The 21,610-nt window shown below is 36.5% G+C and overlaps 1 protein-coding gene and 1 pseudogene across 1 annotated transcript in view; one reads left to right on the top strand and one right to left on the bottom strand.

Annotated features, from left to right (window-relative positions):
• The window catches only part of FGF14 (fibroblast growth factor 14), a 649,836-nt gene that overhangs the window by 255,409 nt on the left and 372,817 nt on the right, over positions 1 to 21,610 (bottom strand). The gene's annotated exons all lie outside the window — the stretch shown is intronic.
• Positions 115 to 21,608, top strand: LOC105864155 (lipoyl amidotransferase LIPT1, mitochondrial-like; annotated as a pseudogene).

Raw genomic sequence — 21,610 nt, 5'->3', positions numbered from 1 at the left:
GGAATGGGATAAAGACAAAGATGTTTTTGAAACAAACCTATCCAGCACATGTGCTATGTTCTGAATGTTTGTGTTCACCCAAAATTCATACATTGAAACCTAATCGCTGATGCGATGGCATTAGGAGATGAAGCCACTGGAAGGTAATTTAGGTCCTAGCGTAGAGCCCTCATGAGTGGAAATAGTGCCCTTATAAAAGAGGCCCCAGAGAGCTGCCTTGTCCCTTTTATCACATGAAGACACAGTTAGAAGGTGTCATCTATGAACCAGGAAATAGACCCTCACCAGATACTGGGACAATAGGAACCTTGATCTTAAACTTCCCAACCTTTGGAATGGTGAGAAATAAGTTTCTGTTATTTATAAGCTATCCACTCTGTGTAGCACTTCTTATAGTAACCCAAAGGGACTAAGAAAACATGTGACAGAGATGGAAATTGCAGATTGGGACTAACTGAAACTCTAGTAAAGAGCAAGCCAGCTCTGTAAGGACTACAGGTTTGAGAAAGATCAGAAGACGAAAACCGTAGGAGAGAAGGTTATTGTAATAAAAAAAAAAATAACTCAAAATTATATTAGGGTGGGAAGAGGGAATATAAACTATTGATTCTCAAGCTTAGTTTAAATTAGGGTCTTCAGGGATCTGTTGAAGATTAGAAAGTTTCCTCAAAAGAAAAACATACTCTCAGATCCTTGAGCAAACAGAGGTTGAGAGGGAAGAAATGCAACAAATTAGCCCCTGCCTTAGCCACAATAGCAAGGGATTCTAGTGAAAGACATTAGGCTGAGTTAGCAAAGCCAACCTTTAAATGAGCCCATCTGGAGTTCCATAGACATAGCTACCATGGTCATTTCTACTCCTCTTTGGGAGATCTCAGAAGGACAAAAAGGATGACCAGGAAGGGAACAGTGTGGCCTCAGGTATGGAGGAGACTTGTTAGTGTCCAGTGTAGTCACTGGGAGAAAAATGGGTGGGAACCACTGATTTCTTCTAATTTTACCAGTTAGTAGGGTGGTTATAACATTTGACATTCAAAGAGAACCCTATTGAGAAGTGTCACCAGTAATGGTTGTGGTGGAAGAACAGGTATAAAAAGACCAAACTAAATCTTCTAATTCCAATGCTTGCTTGATATAATTTTATTCCATCAGTATTACTGGACATCTCAAATACATATTTCTAATTAATACATGATTTTAAATTATGTTTTTCCATTTTACACAGCAGGTTTAAATCTAAAAGTATTTTATTGTTTTCAAAAATTCATTCTCAAAATGTTAAGGCTTGGCACTATGAAATGTTTTAAAAATGTGCCACAGTGTAAGACACAATTATAAAATAGAACTTCCAGCAAGGCTTTAAATACAAAATACTCTGGGAAAAAGGTGTACACGTCTTGCCTCCCTGCAAAGTGATGAATTAAAAGACAACAGCTTTTGTATGGATGTCTAACTTGTAGAATATTCTCTATAAAATAGATCACAACAATTCATATATTATCTAAAAGTATAAATTTGCATTCTAAATACGTATGGGGGCTAGTCATGCTGGATCTCAAAAAAGCTTAAGGAACTGGGTTATAAAGACAAAAAGCTCTATCCTCATTTTGCTAGAAGCATACTATGGATATAGTTGACCTCTCTGTCCTGGAAAACAGAAAGGAAAACTGGACAAAGTAAAACTTTACTTATTGTCTGGTATAAATAGCCTATCTTGCATAAATACAAAGAAGGCTCTAAAAGCTCTGAGTAATTTTACCCAAGTCAAGAGTCCAGCAAGCAGATGGAATAAAACTGGAGAGAATGTTTTCTTGTATAAACCCATATTACTTAAGAGACAAGATATACCTTACTATCTCAGATGAAATAATGCCATATAGAAACTTCTCTATGCATGAGCTTTCTACTTAAAAATTCTCATGGATACAATCTACCCAGATGCCTAAACAAAAGCCTATCAATTGACTACTGCCAACAGTTGATATGAATGGCTGTGTATTGTCTCTTTGGAGTTATAAATAAATGAACTGGTAAAGAGGCTTTCAGAATTAAATTGTTAGGATATAAATAAACTTTTATGAAGCTACTTATTACCCATAATCATTTGTACCCTTTTATTTCTCCAAATCAGCACTCAGTATTCCTGACAAATCATTCAGTGTTCCTAACAAAGCATTCAGTACTCCTGACAAAGAAATTAACCTATAGTACAGGGGTTAATTCTATATCTTTATATCAGAATTATATAGGGCTCCATATATATGAGACATTACTCCATTCTTTTACTATTAATATATTTCCAGTACTGTATAATTGAAATTCAAGTCTTTGATCACTTCTCAAACACTAATTGAATGCATAGTTTAAATACTTAAGGTATATAGGATCCTTATTAGGAATATAAATATAATAAGTAGCAACTAAAAATACAAAAGAGAAGAACATACTTTAATATCTTTGATTATTAGTCCTGGATCCACCTACTAAGGTAGGAATAGCAAGCCAGCTAACTGCATTTTAAGTGGGCAATGCACATTTAAGGGTAAGGAACCTGCAGCCTTTGGCCCATATGTGGCCTTCTGGATCCTTGAGTGCAGCCTTTTGACTGAATCCAAATTTTGAGGTTTGGATTAGGTCTAGGGGCCACACTTAGAGATCTGAAGGGCCTTCAGGCTGCAGATTCTCCAACCACCCCAACCTGAGGCAGAACTGACAAAATAAATATTTCACAAGACTCAAACCTAGAGCTGTGCTAAACCATTTTTGAGCAGACATAGATTACCTGAAAAATAAGATAAGGATTGGCTACGGATGGGCCCCTGCCAATATCCAGCTGTCCCACATCCACATAGAACCCCCTCAATAGCTAGGTTCTCCATACAACAAGAGCTTGGAGGCATGGGGCCACACGGGCGGTGGCATTGCCTGATGACCCGGAATCACTGCTTGGTCACAGTTTCTCATCTATATTTTGGGGTCAGAGAGATCAGAATTCAAAACCTAGATTTGCCACTTATTATTCCTGTGAACTTGAATACATTACTTAGCTTCTCTTTTAGCCTGTTTATCCATCCATATAATAGAGATAATATCATATTCTTCATTCCTTTGCTATAGGGATTAAACAGGATAATGTATGTAAAGTAACTGCCATGTAACAAGTGCTCAAAACTGTGACTGTCTTTTGTACATATTTCAGAAAAGGCCTGATAAATAAATCCCAAGACTGGCATTGTAATGCTTTTCAGTTTTGCATCTTCCCCATAACTGTTTCAGACCTAAAATATGAAAACAGTAATCTATAAGTCATGTTAGGAGTCATACATTTTCTAAGAACAGAGCATGAGCTCAGTCTATCATTTATTTTAACCATGAACATTAAAAAATATGGATAAACCAAGTTTTAAAAAACTCTCTTTTAAAAAAATCTATTTATTAGCAGTACCTGGTTTTCAGTGTGTTCAATAAGATGGGGGGACCCCACAAAGTTACTCTTCTTTGAAAGTCATTCAAATATAAATGAATAAAATATATTTTACTAACACTCATTTCCAACTGCAATTTTAAGAACACTTATAAGGGATACATTCACGTCTGCAGTATTTCATTATTATTTAGCCATTGTTAGCCAAAACTTTTTAAGTCCATCATATCATAATCACCAACTCCTATAAAATGTGATACTCTCATAAACAGGGGGCCTATTTTAGGAGGCAGACAGGATCTGTATTCTCTAAATATACACACATGAATTGAAAAACAAATAATGATAGCTAAATTGCATTGAAGACATATGCTCATACATTTTTTTAAAAAGTAATATTTTGGGGAAAATAGGCCTGAGTACCATGAAAATATTACAGTTATATGCAGGAAGCATGATAAAATCTAGGTAATCAATAACAAGAAAAACACAAAAATATTCTTAAAAGTCTAACTTTTTGTAAGACTCAGTGGGCTATTGTTTAAACTCTGTGATTTTATTAAGATTAGGAGAGACAAATACCTAAAATGTGAAAAAATAATGGTATCAATAAGCCACATTAGTAGTCATGAGTGTACCAAGAACTGGTCACGAATTCAAGGTTTTTGGCACAACAACAAAAAAATTACCTCAGGAATTTGCTTTAGAAAACAGTTTTCCTAGTCCTGTATAACCAGACCATCAAGCCACTCTTATTACCTTCTAAAAGGGTTTAACGCTGAACAAAAGCATAAGGTATGGACAGAGTTCCCAATCTACTTGCAATTACTAAGTTAGTTTAATTAAATAAACTGATTGCATTCCCATTTGTGCATGTGGTATCTATTTAGAAAAAGAAGAGTTACATGTATATACATTGTATTATTTTTACAGAATTCATTATATTATCATGCTAAATAATTTCTAAAAATAAAAAAATTATACGCATATTAAAACATCCCATGGACCATGTGTTAAGATAATAGCATTCCTAAAATGCAGAAAAATCCCATTATTTTGGTATCTTGCTGTGTTTCACTGAATCATCAGCATTAATCATAGATGACATATTCCTAATGCATTAGTACTGTCCTTCATGGTGCAAAAACATCTACCAAGGAAATAGCTTTTTATTTGTTGAAAAAAAGCCCGTAGTTCTGATAAAGAAATCTGAAAATATGCATTTTTCATCTTTATCTCTGGCTCTTTTTGCAGCTGCAAATGATATCTTGTAAAATGCTATGCATAGATTTTTGAAGAGTCATTATTATTCAGTTGACAATAAAAATTACTCAAAATATATGCTGAATAAACAGAAGGAGTTTGATGTAGCTTAAATATTTAAAAGTGGAATAAAATGATCCATCAGCTTCCCATTTTCATAAAAATTTGTAAAAATAGCTACTTATTAGGTTCTGCCATTTTCACCATTCCTATCAATTCTACAAGGGTTCAAAAGACACTCAAGTGCTACCTATGTTCAGGATTTACGTTCATGATTCTTAATGACTGATCTGTGCACACAGAAGACAGAAGAAAATCCAATTTCAAGGTTAGGAAATTAATTTTTCCTGGAGGAAAAAAAAACCCTTAAATCCAGTTTGACATTTAAGGATTCTTGTTTGTTGTGTTAATGCCAGTTTGACTAAGATTTAAGGTCCATTATAAGATTAATTAACCACTATTACCCAGGGAAAGTACAATTATCATTTAGACATTTTTCATATTTTCTAGCTTTCCATGAGGATTTTTTCCACAATACCAGTGGTTCACAAGTTTTCCAACTTGTGTTTCTGGAAAAAAAATGAAATGCTGTTTGGTTTTCTGCTAGTCCATTTTACTTCTTGGCAAAATCTACTGAGAGCTATGAAGTAATACTGGTTCAATAACTTTCTCTTTTATTGAATCTACAGCAATCTTACACTGGAATTGCTAATGTCTTTCTGTGAACCTTCTAAGTCAGTACATCTCAAGCTATACTCCCATGAAGCCCTGCTGTTAGGAGCCCCAAAGAAAAAGATGATCTGGCTCAAATAAGAAAGGAAAACAATGTTAAACATTTAACAATATTAAACTTGAACAAAGTTAAATGGGTTCCACTTTTTACTGTTTTTATTGGTATATTTCATGAACCTTTAAAATGAGACTTGGAAAATATTTTTATAATGGAAAGCCTAGCTCACAGCTCAGAAGCAAGTACTATCTTTGAGGTACTTTCAGAAAACACACTGAATATCTATCTACATACCACAAAATCTCCACTGAATGTCTAATAGACATGTCAAAATCTTGTCTAAAACTGAACCCTTGATATTTTCCCTCCAAAATCCATCTATGTTTAAAACTTCCCCATTTCACTAGATGTCAATACCATCTTTTCAGTTTCTCAGGTCAACAACCTTATAGACACTCTTGTCTGTCTCTCTATTTCTCTCTCTCTCTTCCCACACCCCCCCCCCACACACACACCCCAATCTGTCATGAGATTCTGTCAGCTTTCTCTTCATAATATCTGTATCTACATTCACTTCTTACCACTTCAACAGCTCTCACCTTAGTTCAAGCCATGATCTCCTCTGGCTTAGATTATCGCATAAATCCTCTAACTACTGCCCTGATTATACCCTGTCTTCTACAATCTAATCTCCTAATAGTATCTTCTTGTTTTGGAAACATGATTCCAATCATATAACTCTTCTATTAAAAATCCTTCAATACAATATTACTCTGATACCAAAACCAGGAAAGGATGCAACAAAAAAAGAAAACTACAGACCAATATCCCTAATGAATATAGATGCAAAAATTTTCAACAAAATCTTAGCTAACCGAATCCAGACACTTATCAAAAACATAATCCACCACGACCAAGTGGGCTTCATCCCAGGGATGCAGGGATGGTTCAACATACGTAAATCTATAAATGCAATTCACCACATAAACAGAAGCAAAAACAAAGACCACATGATTCTTTCAATAGATGCAGAAAAAGCTTTTGACAAAATTCAACACCCTTTCATGATACGAACACTTAAGAAAGTAGGCATAGAAGGGACATACCGGCCGGGCGCGGTGGCTCACGCCTGTAATCCTAGCTCTCTGGGAGGCCGAGGCGGGCGGATTGCTCAAGGTCAGGAGTTCAAAACCAGCCTGAGCAAGAGCGAGACCCCGTCTCTACTATAAACAGAAAGAAACTAATTGGCCAACTGATATATATATATATAAAAAAAAAAATTAGCCGGGCATGGTGGCGCATGCCTGTAGTCCCAGCTACCTGGGAGGCTGAGGCAGTAGGATCACTCGAGCCCAGGAGTTTGAGGTTGCTGTGAGCTAGGCTGACGGCACTCACTCTAGCCTGGGTAACAAAGCGAGACTCTGTCTCAAAAAAAAAAAAAAAAAAAAAAGAAGGGACATACCTAAAAATGATACAAGCCATATATGACAGACCCATAGCCAACATCATACTGAATGGGGAAAAATTGAAATCATTCCCACTTAGAACTGGAACCAGACAAGGCCACCCACTATCTCCACTTCTGTTCAACATAGTGCTGGAAGTCTTGGCTACAGCAATCAGACAGGAAAATGGAATCAAAGGTATCCAAATAGGGGCAGAAGAGATCAAACTTTCACTGTTTGCTGATGATATGATATTGAATCTAGAAAACCCCAAGGATTCAACCAAGAAACTCCTGGAACTGATCAATGAATTTAGTAAAGTCTCAGGATACAAAATCAATACACAGAAATCAGAGGCATTCATATACGCCAACAACAATCTAATTGAGAACCAAATCAAAGACTCAATTCCCTTCACAATAGCAACAAAGAAATTAAAGTACCTAGGAATATACTTAACCAAGGACGTAAAAGACCTCTACAGGGAGAACTATGAAACACTGAGGAAGGAAATAGCAGAGGATGTAAACAGATGGAAATCCATACCATGCTCGTGGATCGGCAGACTCAATATCATCAAAATGTCTATACTACCCAAACTGATCTACAGATTCAATGCAATACCTATTAAAATCCCATCAGCATTCTTCACAGATATAGAAAAAATAATTTTACGCTTCGTATGGAACCAAAGAAGACCCCGAATATCAAGAGCAATTCTAGGCAACAAAAACAAAATGGGAGGCATTAATATGCCAGATATCAAACTATACTACAAAGCTGTAGTAATTAAAACAATATGGTATTGGCACAAAAATAGGAATATTGACCAGTGGAACAGATGTGAGAATCCTGATATAAAACTATCCTCATATAGCCATCTAATCTTTGACAAAGCAGACAAAAACATACCCTGGGGAAAAGAATCCCTCTTCAATAAATGGTGCTGGGAAAACTGGATAGCCACCTGTAGAAGGCTAAAACAGGACCCACATCTTTCACCTCTCACAAAAACCAACTCACGCTGGATAACAGACTTAAACCTAAGGTATGAAACTATTAGAACTCTAGAGGAAAAAGTTGGAAACACTCTCCTAGACATTGGCCTGGGCAAAGAGTTTATGAAGAAGTCCCCAAAGGCAATCACAGCAGCAACAAAAATAAATAAATGGGACATGATCAAACTAAAAAGCTTCTGCACAGCCAAAGAAATAGTCATGAAAGTAAACAGACAACCTACAGAATGGGAGAAAATTTTTGCATCCTATGCATCCGATAAGGGACTGATAACTAGAATATACTTAGAACTCACAAAAATTAGGAAGAAAAAATCAAATAACCCCATTAAAAAGTGGGCAAAGGACTTGAACAGAAATTTTTCTAAAGAAGACAGAAGAATGGCCAACAAACATATGAAGAAATGCTCAACATCTCTAATCATCAGGGAAATGCAAATCAAAACCACAATGAGATATCACTTAACTCCAGTGAGAATGGCCTTTATTAAAAAATCTCCAAACAATAAATGCTGGCGTGGTTGCGGAGAGATAGGAACACTCATACACTGCTGGTGGGACTGCAAACTAGTTCAACCTCTGTGGAAAGCAATATGGAGATACCTTAAAGCGATACAAGTGAATCTACCATTTGATCCAGCAATCCCATTGCTGGGCATCTACCCAAATGATCCAGTGACACTCTACAAAAAAGACACCTGCACTCGAATGTTTATAGCAGCACAATTCATAATTGCAAGGCTGTGGAAACAGCCCAAGTGCCCATCAATCCAAGAATGGATTAATAAAATGTGGTATATGTATACCATGGAGTACTATTCAGCTCTAAGAAATAATGGTGATATAGCACATCTTATATTTTCCTGGTTAGAGCTGGAACCCATACTACTAAGTGAAGTATCCCAAGAATGGAAAAACAAGCACCAGATATATTCTCCAGCAAACTGGTATTAACTGAGAAGCACCTAAGTGGACACATAGGTACTACAGTAATAGGGTATTGGGCAGGTGGGAGGGGGGAGGGGGGCGGGTATATACATACATAATGAGTGAGATGTGCACCATCTAGGGGATGGTCATGATGGAGACTCTGACTTTTGGGGGGAAGGGGGGAAATGGGCATTTATTGAAACCTTAAAATCTGTACCCCCATAATATGCCGAAATAAAAAAAAAATCCTTCAATACTTTCCTATTCCACCCAAGGTAAAAATGCCATATTCTTGCCACAACTGCTACTGTGCCCTGCTCTCCTATCAGTACTCCTCTCCCAACTCTACCCCCAGTGCACTTGCCTTTGGCTCTTCCACAAGCACACTGCATTGCTCCTCCTCCAATGTCTGCCTCTGCTCAGGACTCTCTTTCCCAACATATCTGCATCTCTCTTGTTCCCTCACTTCCTTTAGTGTCACCTTATCAGAGGCTATTCCTGACCACTATAGGTTGAAAGGTTTTGTTTCATCACTCCGTTTCCCTCTTTTATTCTTAACCTATTTTCATAGTAAGTTTTAGCACTTTTACACATTTGTTTCCATTTCCCCTCTATTAGCTCCAGGAGAGCAGACTTTCATCTGCTTTGGTTTTCCCCAGTCATCCTGAGTCCCTAAAGCAGTGCTTTGCCTGTAGATGTTCAACAAAGATTTCCTGAATTAACCAATGTGAACAGAATATTTAAAATGTTTTTTCTAAGAAGTCTTTAAATATGTTTTTATTAGAATTTATAAGGCAAATTCACAGTATGTCACCTCAGTCATTGTTTAAATGTTCATCTTTCTTCACTACTGTGTAAGTTCACAAGTACAGGAGGGTATTTTATCATGTTCTTGAATATATTGCCAGTATCTACAACTGATTATGGCGTTTCTTAGATGTTGAGTGAATAGCTGTGATGTATTTTCATTCTCACTCTAGAACCATAAATGAAATACACAGAAAAACAATATTTCTGACATAAGAATTAATAAGTAAGTCTCTTTCTAGAACCATAAATGAAATACACAGAAAAACAATATTCCTTGCATAAGAATTAATAAGTAAGTCTCTTAGAAACACTTAAATTTAGATGGGAAATTACAATCATTTAGATTTAGGAAGGTGAGAGGGCTCCAGAGTTATTAGGAAAGACAATTGAATCAGGGTCTTAGATAGTTGAGGCAGAAATGGGAGCAAATGATGATCAAATCAGCAGAAGTTAGTCCTGGTGTTAACGAACCAAATAAGAGGAAAGTGCAGTTGCTAAGACTGTGACAACCACAGGCAGGAAGATATAAGTAGAAGTCTACCAGTGGGAGTGCAAGCTAATGGCTGATCAGTCAAGATAGCTCAGAAAAAATGATGAAGAAAGGGTAACTGGCCAGCACCATGGACAGCACTAAAGGAAGCAACATTTTTCTGTTAAGTTCAACTCAACACAAATAAACGTTTTTACCCTCAGAGAGAAAATTTGTATCTAAAGACTTCAATCCCTGAGGTAAAAGATTATTGCTTTTAAGCATCTGGATGTATCATGTCGCATCTGATTCCCCAGTGTCAGGCAAAGACTGAATTTTCACTGATATCTCGAGAAACGCCTCTCAGATAACTTACCGATCTTGCTCTGACCTTCAATCTTTCTGGCATTACATTGATTTAAAAAGAACCTTTGATAATTGCTTACTTCACTTAAGATACAATTTTTCAAGAGAACTGTATATGCCTGAGAGAATTAATTGGTTTTAAAATAATCTAGTAATTTATTGTTCTCCCTGTTTGGGCTGTATTATTATTTGTAAATTTTGCTTCAATAAATGTATAAAAAGTTAAAATTTTGATTTATCATCATTAAAAGCTACAATTCACAAATAAATTTGTCAAGTGTATATTTATATTTTTCGCTTTTATTTTCTATGTACAAAACAATTATCCATGAGTTTTCACTTTTCTGAAAGATTATAGAGAATTCTATGTTGATTTTAAGGAAGTGACTGACACACATTTGATTTTCTATATCATAACATGTTTTCTTCTACTTTGTAAGTGCTGTACCATTCTTAGTAAATCTCACAGTGACTATTTCTTAAATCCATTAGACAGTGATAATTAACTGATTGATAAAAGTCTATGGCCACTCTTTAAATAAATACTTACAACTATTATATACCCATTAAAATTAAAAATTTTAAAAAATGAAAATGGAAAAAAAAGAGAAATAAGTAAATAAAGCTTTCATGGGCCACACCACATAGGTATGTATGTTTGTATATGTAAATATGTAATTGTTGGTTTGAATCTTACAAATACAATTAGGTTCATATATTCAGTAAATTTATTAATCAATAAATGTGTTTTAGTCTTAAACTGCTCAGTAAACAGAGAAGCAAGGCTTATGGTTTTCCCCACAATAACATTTACAAAGGTTTAACTTAGTTCTCTAGTATGGCATTTCCTGGAGGAGTTAATTAGATGTCTCACTGCACCTATTGTTTTTAATCCTTTTGGATGTCATCCTGAAGTTATTTCACTAAGAACTTCTAACTAGCAATTCTTGCCAAGTTCTCTGTATTACTCATTTGAAACACAAGCCAGACTTCCTGTAAGATTAATAAATTACCCCTAAGAGAGCTCTATCTCACAGTTTCTTCCAAATATTTTTGTCAACTTTTTATTTGAGATTCACTTTTCAAAATCATATGAGCTGTGTTTCTCATAAAATGAGTTGAAGCTCAGAACACAAACAAGAAATACAAATTAAATCTATGTTCACATTTTACGAATGGTGGTCTCACTCAGACCAAGGCTGACATATATAAAGGCTGTAACTCCCTACCTCAAACATGGCAGACATCGCTAATCAATTACTAACCTCTTTTGGCCTCACAATCCTTCAGACAGGACACAGGCAGCCACTAAAAATGTATTGGCTTGGTTCCCACACAGGGTAAATTCTATTTGCTATCCCTGAACTTAGTGGTACAGGACCATGTGGTTAAGAAAAGGCACAATTTTTAACAATTTTAAATACTGTAGCATGGGTGGTTATCAAAATTCTCTTATATGTTAACTCCATTTTTTGATCTAATTAAATGTCCAGGTCTATCTATACTGATAGTTCTCCTCAGTGATCACCTCAAAGTTATATGGCTTTAAGGAATGATTGTCCTTTAGGGGTCATATGACCATGAGGCCAAAGGATGACCATCTTTGGTACTGCCTTCGTGTGGGGCTCTAAGGTGAACTAAGCACAGACAGCCGTGAGCAGGACCTTGGCTGTGCATAGACTTCTGACTTAGACAACTTAAGTTGTAGAAGTGGGAGAGGAATAACATCATAGATTAACTATAAATAATATTATAACCAGAGAAAATGGTTAAAATCAATTCTAGCTTGTTAGCAGCCATGCAATCTTATTTTTATTATTCTTAGAGTTTCAGTTTTTCACATGTAGCATTAAAATGATAAAATAAGATGTTGGAAAATGAATGAATAGACTAATTAATGTCAATTTATACATCTTTTATATGTTCTAGATTAGGCTTTATAGCAAATATCATGATAAAATCCATATTTTAACTTTTAAGGTAAAAGTTAAGGTGTCCTCTGAAGGATCACAAGGCAGAGGACTTTTTGCCAATGAGGCTGCTGATATCTCTTCTTTAAATTTACAAATAATGAGATCTTTTGTGTGTCACACCGTCACTTATGTTTACTATAATTTCTAGAATGCCATCACAAGTTGGTTTGGGCCTCAAGAAACTACCAAATCATCAGCTACGATGGTTATAGCTGGTCACTTAAGCCCATAAATCACAAGTTGTGCAATTTTTATTTTACTTCCTAAGTAATATATTATAATTTTGTCATGAGAAGTAATCTGAAGTTTAAAGGAACTTCAGGAAATATAATTAGTAGCATGTGAAATTAAAAATGAGTTAATAAACTACATGTTTCACTAAATTCATAATTATATCTCATGCTATACCTTATTGAAAAACCAAGACTCTTGAGTCAATTTCCTGGTTATTTGAAATATGTCTGGCATTCAATAGTATATTCCAAACATGATTAAATGATCTCTTATATAATGATCTTATAGCACTATCATAAATTGTGTTATGTAATTAGGCATTACACATTAATATATGGCTAATAAAACTGGAAGGCAATTATAAACACCTATTTTTCTCATTTCAATCCTTTGTACTGATGTTTTAACCACAAGATAAAAAGTAATTATAGCAATATGAATAGAACATCTTGTTAAAGTAAGGATCATAATGTCTTTTATCAACTGTTGTGTTAAATGGTCATAAAAATATCTGAAGAGCAGTAATGTTCTAAAAATTCATTGAGAGCCTTATTTAGCTTTTTTGCTTTTGCATTATCCTTTGAAAGAATTGTATTTTCATGTGTGTGTTTTGTATGTTTGCTAATCGATATAAGATAGATAGATAAAGAATTTCTCTAAACAGCATGGCTCTAAACCAAAAATGATCATGATTTCAGAGAAAGAAAAAGGTTCTCAGTTACAACAAATTCAAAAAGATGAATGTAGTGTGGTTCAGAACAAAGAAAAATAATTATTTCAGCTTTGGTGGAACAGAGGTGTGACAGGGAGTCAAATATTCTGCTTAAGGAAGAGCTAACTCATGAGTTTATTTTATAAGACCATATCAACCTCCAATACTTAATTGAATTCAATTTAACAAGTACATAGGTGTATTACATTGTCTTAATAATTGGACTGATATAAAAATGACTAAAACCAATATCTGACTCTGAAACAGATCAAATCCAATGGGGGATTACGTTAACATGTAACTGTAATACAAGACAAAATACTGATAAAAATAAAACTTATTTGCCGCAGTATAATACAGAAGAGCATCCCTCAGGGAATCGTTCATGGAAAAGCTGGTGTTTGAGTTGGGCCCAGAAGTGTGAAAAGGACCTTGTAAACTGCTTTAGGAAGGACAGCTTTTGGGAGATTTTGAATTGGTATAAATTGTAGGGTATGTGGGAAATGAGAATGAAAAAGGGGTTTGGAGAAGATCATGGAGGACCCTGTGTTTTGGACTGTACTTGTGCCTTGTGTCAATGGGGAACCTTTCAAAGAAGGGTTGGTACTAATGCCCATGTTTTTGGAATCACAGGTAGAAAAATAGGTCATTGTGAGACTGGAGTCAGGGAGATGAGTTAGGGGCTATTAGAGTAATTCAAGTGAAGAACGATGGAGAGGAGAAAAGAGGAAGCAGCCATGGAAACATTTAGGAGATATAATTAACAAATTCTGATTGGACTTGGGGGGGTGGATAAAGAAAAAGATGAGATAAAAGATAAATCTGGTTTCTGGCATGGTTGAAATCTTTCCCCTGAAATAGAACATAGAAAGGACCAGAACTGGGAATAAAGTGCTGAGCTTTAGGAATCCGTGTGGTTGTGTCTAGTTTGCAAATAGGTTAGGAATTGGTGGTCAACAAATAAAAGGCAGTCCTGATACTCCAAATGATCTTCTCTTAGGTTTCCATTGCTCTTTTTTCCAAACTCATGAGTGACAAAAGGGGGTTAGTTTACAAAATTACTGCTGCATGGAACAGTTTTATTCCATCCCCCAAGCGTAGAGAAGGAGCAACACAAACCAGCAGAACCCACCAGCACCCTATTTAGAAAATGAGTTCATGAAGGGTATTTTCTGATGCCTGGCAGATTCCTGCCTCAAGACATTTGCACTTGTGGTTCCCTCTGCCAAGGACACTACCAGGTATCTGCACGGCTCACCCCCAGTTCCATTTAAATGAGCTGATGAGAAGAGCTTCTGCATGTTCCTGAACTGCCAGTGTTCCCTTACCTGGGTACCTAGCTACTTTTCTATTACTCAGCCTCGCAGCACTTCCTAACAGTTCTTGCCACTAGTCCTGATATCATAGAATACTCAAGATGCGTGCATTTAATCTGTGTTTATTCTGTCTTCTCCCAGGAGAAAAAAAGATGTTCTATGAGAGCAGGGCCTTTATTTTTCTCATAGCTGTACAGTGCCCAGTATATAGTGCCCACAGTGGATCTTAAGTAAAAAATTGAGTGAATAGATGCTGCTTTTATATTAGACTGGAACTATCAGCCACCCTAGTTTCAAGAGTTTTCAAGTTCATTTGTTATTACATGAGTAAATCTCAATAATAAGGTAATGATGTCCTGTCTTATTTACTAAATTTAAATCAAATTATTAATACTAGAATCAGGGAGACAGCTGATCTTACAGTTTCTTGACATTATAGTGATGGCTCTTAACCCAAACATGCATCAGAATCATTTGTTAAAGCACATTGCTGGACCCCAGGACTAGAGGTTTTGACTTAGTAGATCTGGGATGGGTCCAAAAATTTTACTTCTAACAAGCTGCCAAGTGATACTGATGCTGGCCAGGAGCCCACAGTTTGAGAACCACTGAATCACCAGCAATAGCATAACCACAGCATAAGCATCAGAGAAGTCTATAGGGTTAGGGAGTTTAAATGTTTCCGTGTTTTGGTGATGGAAGAGTAGGCCCCAAAGGGACTCCTTTGTTCACAAGGCTTGCAGTTTTCTAGCCTATTTTTTAAAGTTTTCTTTCTTATCTTTATTTAAAAACTTTTAAAAATAAATTACATTGTGCATATTTAAGGTATACAACATGATGCCACAGGACACCTATAGATAGAAAAACAATTACTATAGTGAAGTAAATTAATATACCCATCATCTTACAGTTAGTTACTCCTTTTTGTATGTGTAGCAAGAGCTGCTAAAATCTATTCATTTAGCAGAAATCCTGACTATAACCTACTTTAAAAATACCTGGAACTCTTTTGATTTGCTAATTGGGTTAAAAACTTGCACTCCATTTTGGTCATTTTCATTACACTTCTCAAAAAAACCCTAAATTCACATTTAAAGAGCATGGAAGCAGTCATAGGAAATAAAAAAAAAGATATCCTTAGAAGGAGAATGCACCACCGTATGACTTCCAGTTACTCTCAAGACAACGTGAGGACAACATTAAAGAGTGTTGGAACATTTCTTGGTGCAATTATGCAATATAAGGTCCTGGGAATTTCCTCTTGAATGATATCTCTTGGGCCATTTTTGATTTATGATCTAATACCATGCAGATTTTAATAATTAAAGACATATAAATAGAGGGATCATATTATTTATTAGTATCATATAAAGAAGAACACTTTTGGGAGAGACTGGGGTGTTATTAATTACCCTGGGTTAATAGCTATCATAAAAGACTATTGAAGTGGGTATGGTCATCCTAGATATGTTAGAAAATCATATTAGATTCAAATCAGATCATGATAGTTCATTCATTGCTTATTCATTGGTCTTTGTTTTGTCATTCTGAAGAATTTCTGAAATGTATTTGCAGTTGCTATGTAAGACCTTCCGAAAGTCTTCCCCTCCACCTTCCCACATGGAAAAATCTTCCTATATGCACATAGGTTGAAGGCTCCCATTTGGTTATGTATATGACCACAGTGCAATAGGAAGAACTCTGTGGGTGGCAAAAATGTAGTTAACATCCCAGCTTAGCCACGTGGCTTTGAATCTCTCTGTACATTTGTTCCCCTGTGAGTAAGTGATCATCACTAATAACTGCCCCATAGAATTACACACATCAACAGCACGAAGCACCTGGAATGTTCTATGGTCTATGCTTGTTAAATTCTCATTTCTTTTTTTGCTTTCCAAAATATTTTCCAAAATGTCTATAAGGTAAAAATTTAACCCTACTATTCTAGGAGTTTCGTATAATTTACTAACTCCAATAACTGATTTCAACTACGCTTCTCAGAATCTCTGAGTGAACAAACAGGGCTGGGAGTGGGGAGAGGTAGATTGGGGCACAGTTTAGAAAGCAATTAATGGGAAACCTCAATTTTGTTATCTAAGTAGTCAAGTATTCATTTTATAATTTGACATTTTATTAAAGAAGAATGTGCATTTTTAGATCTTTGTCAAAGGTGATATAGGTTTACAAGGGATAAGAATCACTGGCAGAATTCAATTATATAAATGAGTTGAATTTCTGGATAAAATTCAAAGAAAATGGAGAAAATCTAGCAACGTGTAGAGCATGGTTTAGAGACCAGAGGGCCATCGTGTGGTAGACAGGTCACCCACAGTGCCACTGAACATAAGCTGTTTTTACTTCTCACAGTTTCTTTACTTCATTCTCCTTCAGCAGGGAGTATTCAAAAGCTCTGAACTATTTTGCAACATGGCTTTTCTTGGTGCAAGCATCTGCCTGGTGCAGATGAAGGGGAGGGCTTGGGAGAAGAGCAGAATCCATGAGCGATGCTCTGAAAATGGGGCAATCTTTATCCTCATTTCAGGAGCTTTGCCCTGAGTCCCATATTTCTGGGCTTCCACCAGAATCTAAGGCCACATATAACTATTCTTCACACATTATCCCCAGTCACTTAGAATTTTAAAATGTCAGAGCTGATCAGTTTACCTGGGAGGTGACTAATCCAAAGCCCTAATTTTATAGATAAAAAGAAGCCCAGTGATGTGAAGTAATGTACCCGGTCGTATAGATGATAAGTGAAGTGCCAGGCCCTTCTCTTCCGACTCCTGAAGCTATTCTCCTCTTAGGGGACCAGGCTGTCGCTCTTCTGCTACTAAGGGCCAACCCAAAGGGGGTTTCTCCAGAGGTCACTCAAATGGGTCCTTGGATTTCTTCAAAGTCACTCTTACCCTAGACATTCAACAATAGGGAACTTGCTAAATAAATTATGTAAAACCTATATGCTGAAGCATAGTATATCTATAAAAAAATCATGTTCTAGAATATTTCACATCATGTGACAATACTTATGATATATTGTTTAAAAAGTAGGGTACAAAGGGTAATTATATTATGATGCAAATATTTGTAAATGTAAGATGGTGTACTGAAGGACCTACACCAAAATATTAATGACCATTAACTCCAGGTGTGGTTATTGCAGGTAAATTTAGTGTCTTATTTGTAGTTTCTTTGATTTCCATATGTTCTTCAAACATATGTATTATTTTTTGTGATTTTTTTTCAAAAACCAGCTGGATTGCAAGTAAACATTTCTGTAAGTAAATATTCTGAGCTGGCTTTTTCTAATCTGCTGCTCTTTCCTTTCTCCCTTTTTCACAGGTTTTTCTGTCCCTCTAGATTTTCATCCCTGACTCCTGCTAAAACTATGTTTCTAAGTGCTATTCTCAGCTTTCCTACTCACGACATCTAGAGGGGCCTAGAGGGCCCATAGAGGGGCCCAGTGTTCCTTTATGTACTCTTACAACCTGGCCGTGCTAGAACATGCCAATGGAAATGTCCTGTGATCAACCGAAACTCTGAGTGAGAGGCTAGGGCTGAAGATGACACCTGGAAAATTATTTACTTAAGGAGAGTAGCAAAAGCCAAGAGAACAAAAGCCATGGCTGAGGAACTGGAGGGGTTGGGATAAGCAAAAAAGTAACAGAGAGAGAAAACAGCAAAAAGGGATGTCATGGAAACTGAGAAGAACGATCTAGAGTATTAAATGCTGCCCATTTATACCTAGTAGCAGAATCAGGACAATTGAAGAATGAGTTGAAAACATTTAAAATGACGCTTAGCAAAAATATTGTTTCAATCCTTTAAGAACACAGAAGATCAATTCCAGGAAGAGAACACACTAAAATCATTTTGACATGTTGTCTTTTCTGATTAGAAATAAGGAAGATCACCCTAAGCATAACACCTGTTTCCAAAGACGGGCTAGGAAAGAAACTTTTAAGTGGTGTATGCTCACCAAGAAAGCCCCATGACAGAAAACCCAGCGAGCATGAGACTCAAAAAGAACCTTGGATCACATACGTGATGTACATACTGAACCACGTGATTCTAATGCCAGCTACTCATTGTAAGGAGCAATCTTAAGGGGGCAGGAGACTGTTCCCAGGTTCTCTTTCTAAGGACCTTTTGGAGGGCTCCAGTATTGTTGACAGTATTGTTAGCACGGCAGTACTGACCTGTCATTATTTATCATAAACCATGACTTCCTTCCAGTCTTTGTACCACGTGAGAACACAGAGAGTCCTTTTTCCTTTTCTATTTGTGCCTCCCCTCCCTTTTATACCTGTTGTATCTTTCCCTGACAATGACAGTATGGTTAATTACAGAAGTTAGTCAAAGCATTTTTTTCCTAGTAAGGCTGAGATATTTTAAAAGAAATTAGAATTTTAAAAAAACTCAGTAATGTATTATTAACGATATATTTTTTTCACTTATAATCATACTTTAATGATACTGTGGGACATGCATGAAAAGATTACTTGTTAGCTGATATTTTATAGATCTCTAAGTGCCCAGAGAAAGCACCTGGAGCACAGGTCCACTAAAGTCAGCTTTTGATTAATATATTACAACCACTGCAATAATCACACTGATATTCACTGAGTGCTTCCCTATGTGTTCAGGTACAGTTTTAAATGCTTTCCACACATTGACTCATAATTCTCAAACCACTCCATGAGGTAGGTGCTATTAATATCTTCATTTGTAAAAACTGAGGGAAGAAAGTTTAAATAACTTCTCAGAGTCACAGAAGCCCCCCCTGGTGCTGTATATAAGAGAAGACCCAGTCTCTCTGTAAAGACCTTGTTTTTTCCCTCTCATTCACTATGTCTTTATCAGGTGCCTACTATATATCAATCAGACACTGTACCTGGCTCTGGAGCGCAGTAAAAAATAACACAATCATGAACTCTGCCCTCAAAGGGCTCACAATCTACTATCACAGTGCCTCCCAAGTCCTTTCACATCTGGACACCCAGAAAATATAATATTGTACTGGAGTAAAGAGAAGAGACCGTGTCAACCACTGCTACCCTACACTCTGCCGAATGTCCCCGAGGCTAAGGGAACTGAATGATCTACATGTGCACTGCCCATTCTGAGAACATGGGTGCATCCCATTCCCATAAGGATAGCTCTGGAGTTGAGAATGCAGATAAATATATTAATATATATATAAATATATTAATACATATATTAATATATATAATGTGAATATACTATTCACATTACATTGCATGGTAATATTTGCAGGGGCATAAGTCCTGTGCTAGGGATATCAGAAGAGATTATAGAGCAACTTGAAGGAAAGGCCTAATTTAGTGTAGGATAGGTCAAGAGTGATTCCCAAGGAAATAACATGTAACTTAAAATCCAACGGATGGGGTTGCCAAGTGAATAAAGAAGAAAGGGAAGAGCGCTCCATGAAAACTAGAAAAAAAGGAGGACAATGAGATTAATTTAAGGGGTGTATGCTGCTGCTTGCACCTCCTAGTCTGGGCAGCAGAAAGGAACCAGGGACCCCGCAGCTGGGTCCTATGTGTCACCTCTTCAGACTGGGGCTGGCTGGTGCTGAAGGCACAGGAGTTTATACTCAGTTATTTGGACAACCCAACTCCAAGGTTAGGAATGGTTTATTTCAAACTCAGGAAGGTATAAAATATAAAACCTGTTGGATGCCAGCTGTGTGCATACCCAAAGAGCCAAAAACGTGAAGTTAAACATGCATGAAACCATAATGTGATTCTAGCATGTTGACCTGGTTGCCAAGGAAGAAGGGCTTTCACTTTGTAACCTTAAGGTTTCCACAGCTGGCTTTAAAAGCATAGTAAAATGTGGGCTCATTTCGCACAGTCAATTTCCAATAATATTTACCAAAATCTAGCTGTAGAAAGCTGGATCCATTACCATGTGAATATGGAAGGCAAACCAGTTATTTTCCTTTGGAGAAATTCTGCCTCTGTTGTAATCGGTAGGCCTCAGAATCTGAATCTGATGAAATATCAGATTACAAGAATTACATCTGCAGGAATGTAACCTGAATCTGATGAAAAACAATATAAAACTGGCTGGAAGAAGTAGAGGAGGAACAGTCTACCATGATATGGGTAATATCAACTTGACGTCCTTTCCAACTCAAAACAAGTCTGATAGAATGGAAAACCTGGAATTAGTCGTGAGAACTCTGAATGCTGTCCAACCCAAGTGGGATGTGCAGGCTACCAAAAGATTCGGCCTTTCACTTGATGGACAGTTTAAAATCTCAGGAATAGCTTCTAAGATAGGCCAGAATACTGCTCATGGCTTTATTGCACTTTATTACCTAGTACTGATGGGACCTTCTTGTCCTCTTTGCTGGGAAGCCCTTATGGAGGGATTAGGGGCAGTATCACTGCCAGCACACCTTCCTTAGCACAAAGTCTTTTGTAAAAGGATCCCACTCCTACCTGAGAAGTTCTGAGGAATGCCATTGCTGCAGGGTATGCTGCTATCACCAAACTGATAATCACATTAACCTAATAAACCCAACAGAGGAGGCACTATTTCCTGGATTAAACAGCAAAGCCAAAGAAGACAAACTGAGAGTAGCAAGTTTGTTACAGCAAAACTCCAAAGTTTAGTGTAAACCCTTCCTTTAATGTATTATAACAGTCACACTTGGAAATAAAAGTATTCATAGACACAAAGAATGGAAGAATTGAAATCTATAATACTGAAGCACTCTATCATTGGTTGCCACTGAAATGTATAATGAATTAAATTCAAGTTCTATTGGCAGTAAGTTTTTCCCACTTGAAACTACTGTGCTAACAAATATATCACCTAGAACACATCCACAAGACCATGCACTGCAGAGTAAAGGGAATACTCCCTGTGAAAAAATTCAGGGAGTCATGTGAGT

Source organism: Microcebus murinus, chromosome 13 (assembly GCF_040939455.1).
Source record: "Microcebus murinus isolate Inina chromosome 13, M.murinus_Inina_mat1.0, whole genome shotgun sequence".
NCBI lineage: Eukaryota > Metazoa > Chordata > Mammalia > Primates > Cheirogaleidae > Microcebus > Microcebus murinus.
This window is presented reverse-complemented; position numbering and strand designations above follow the sequence as displayed.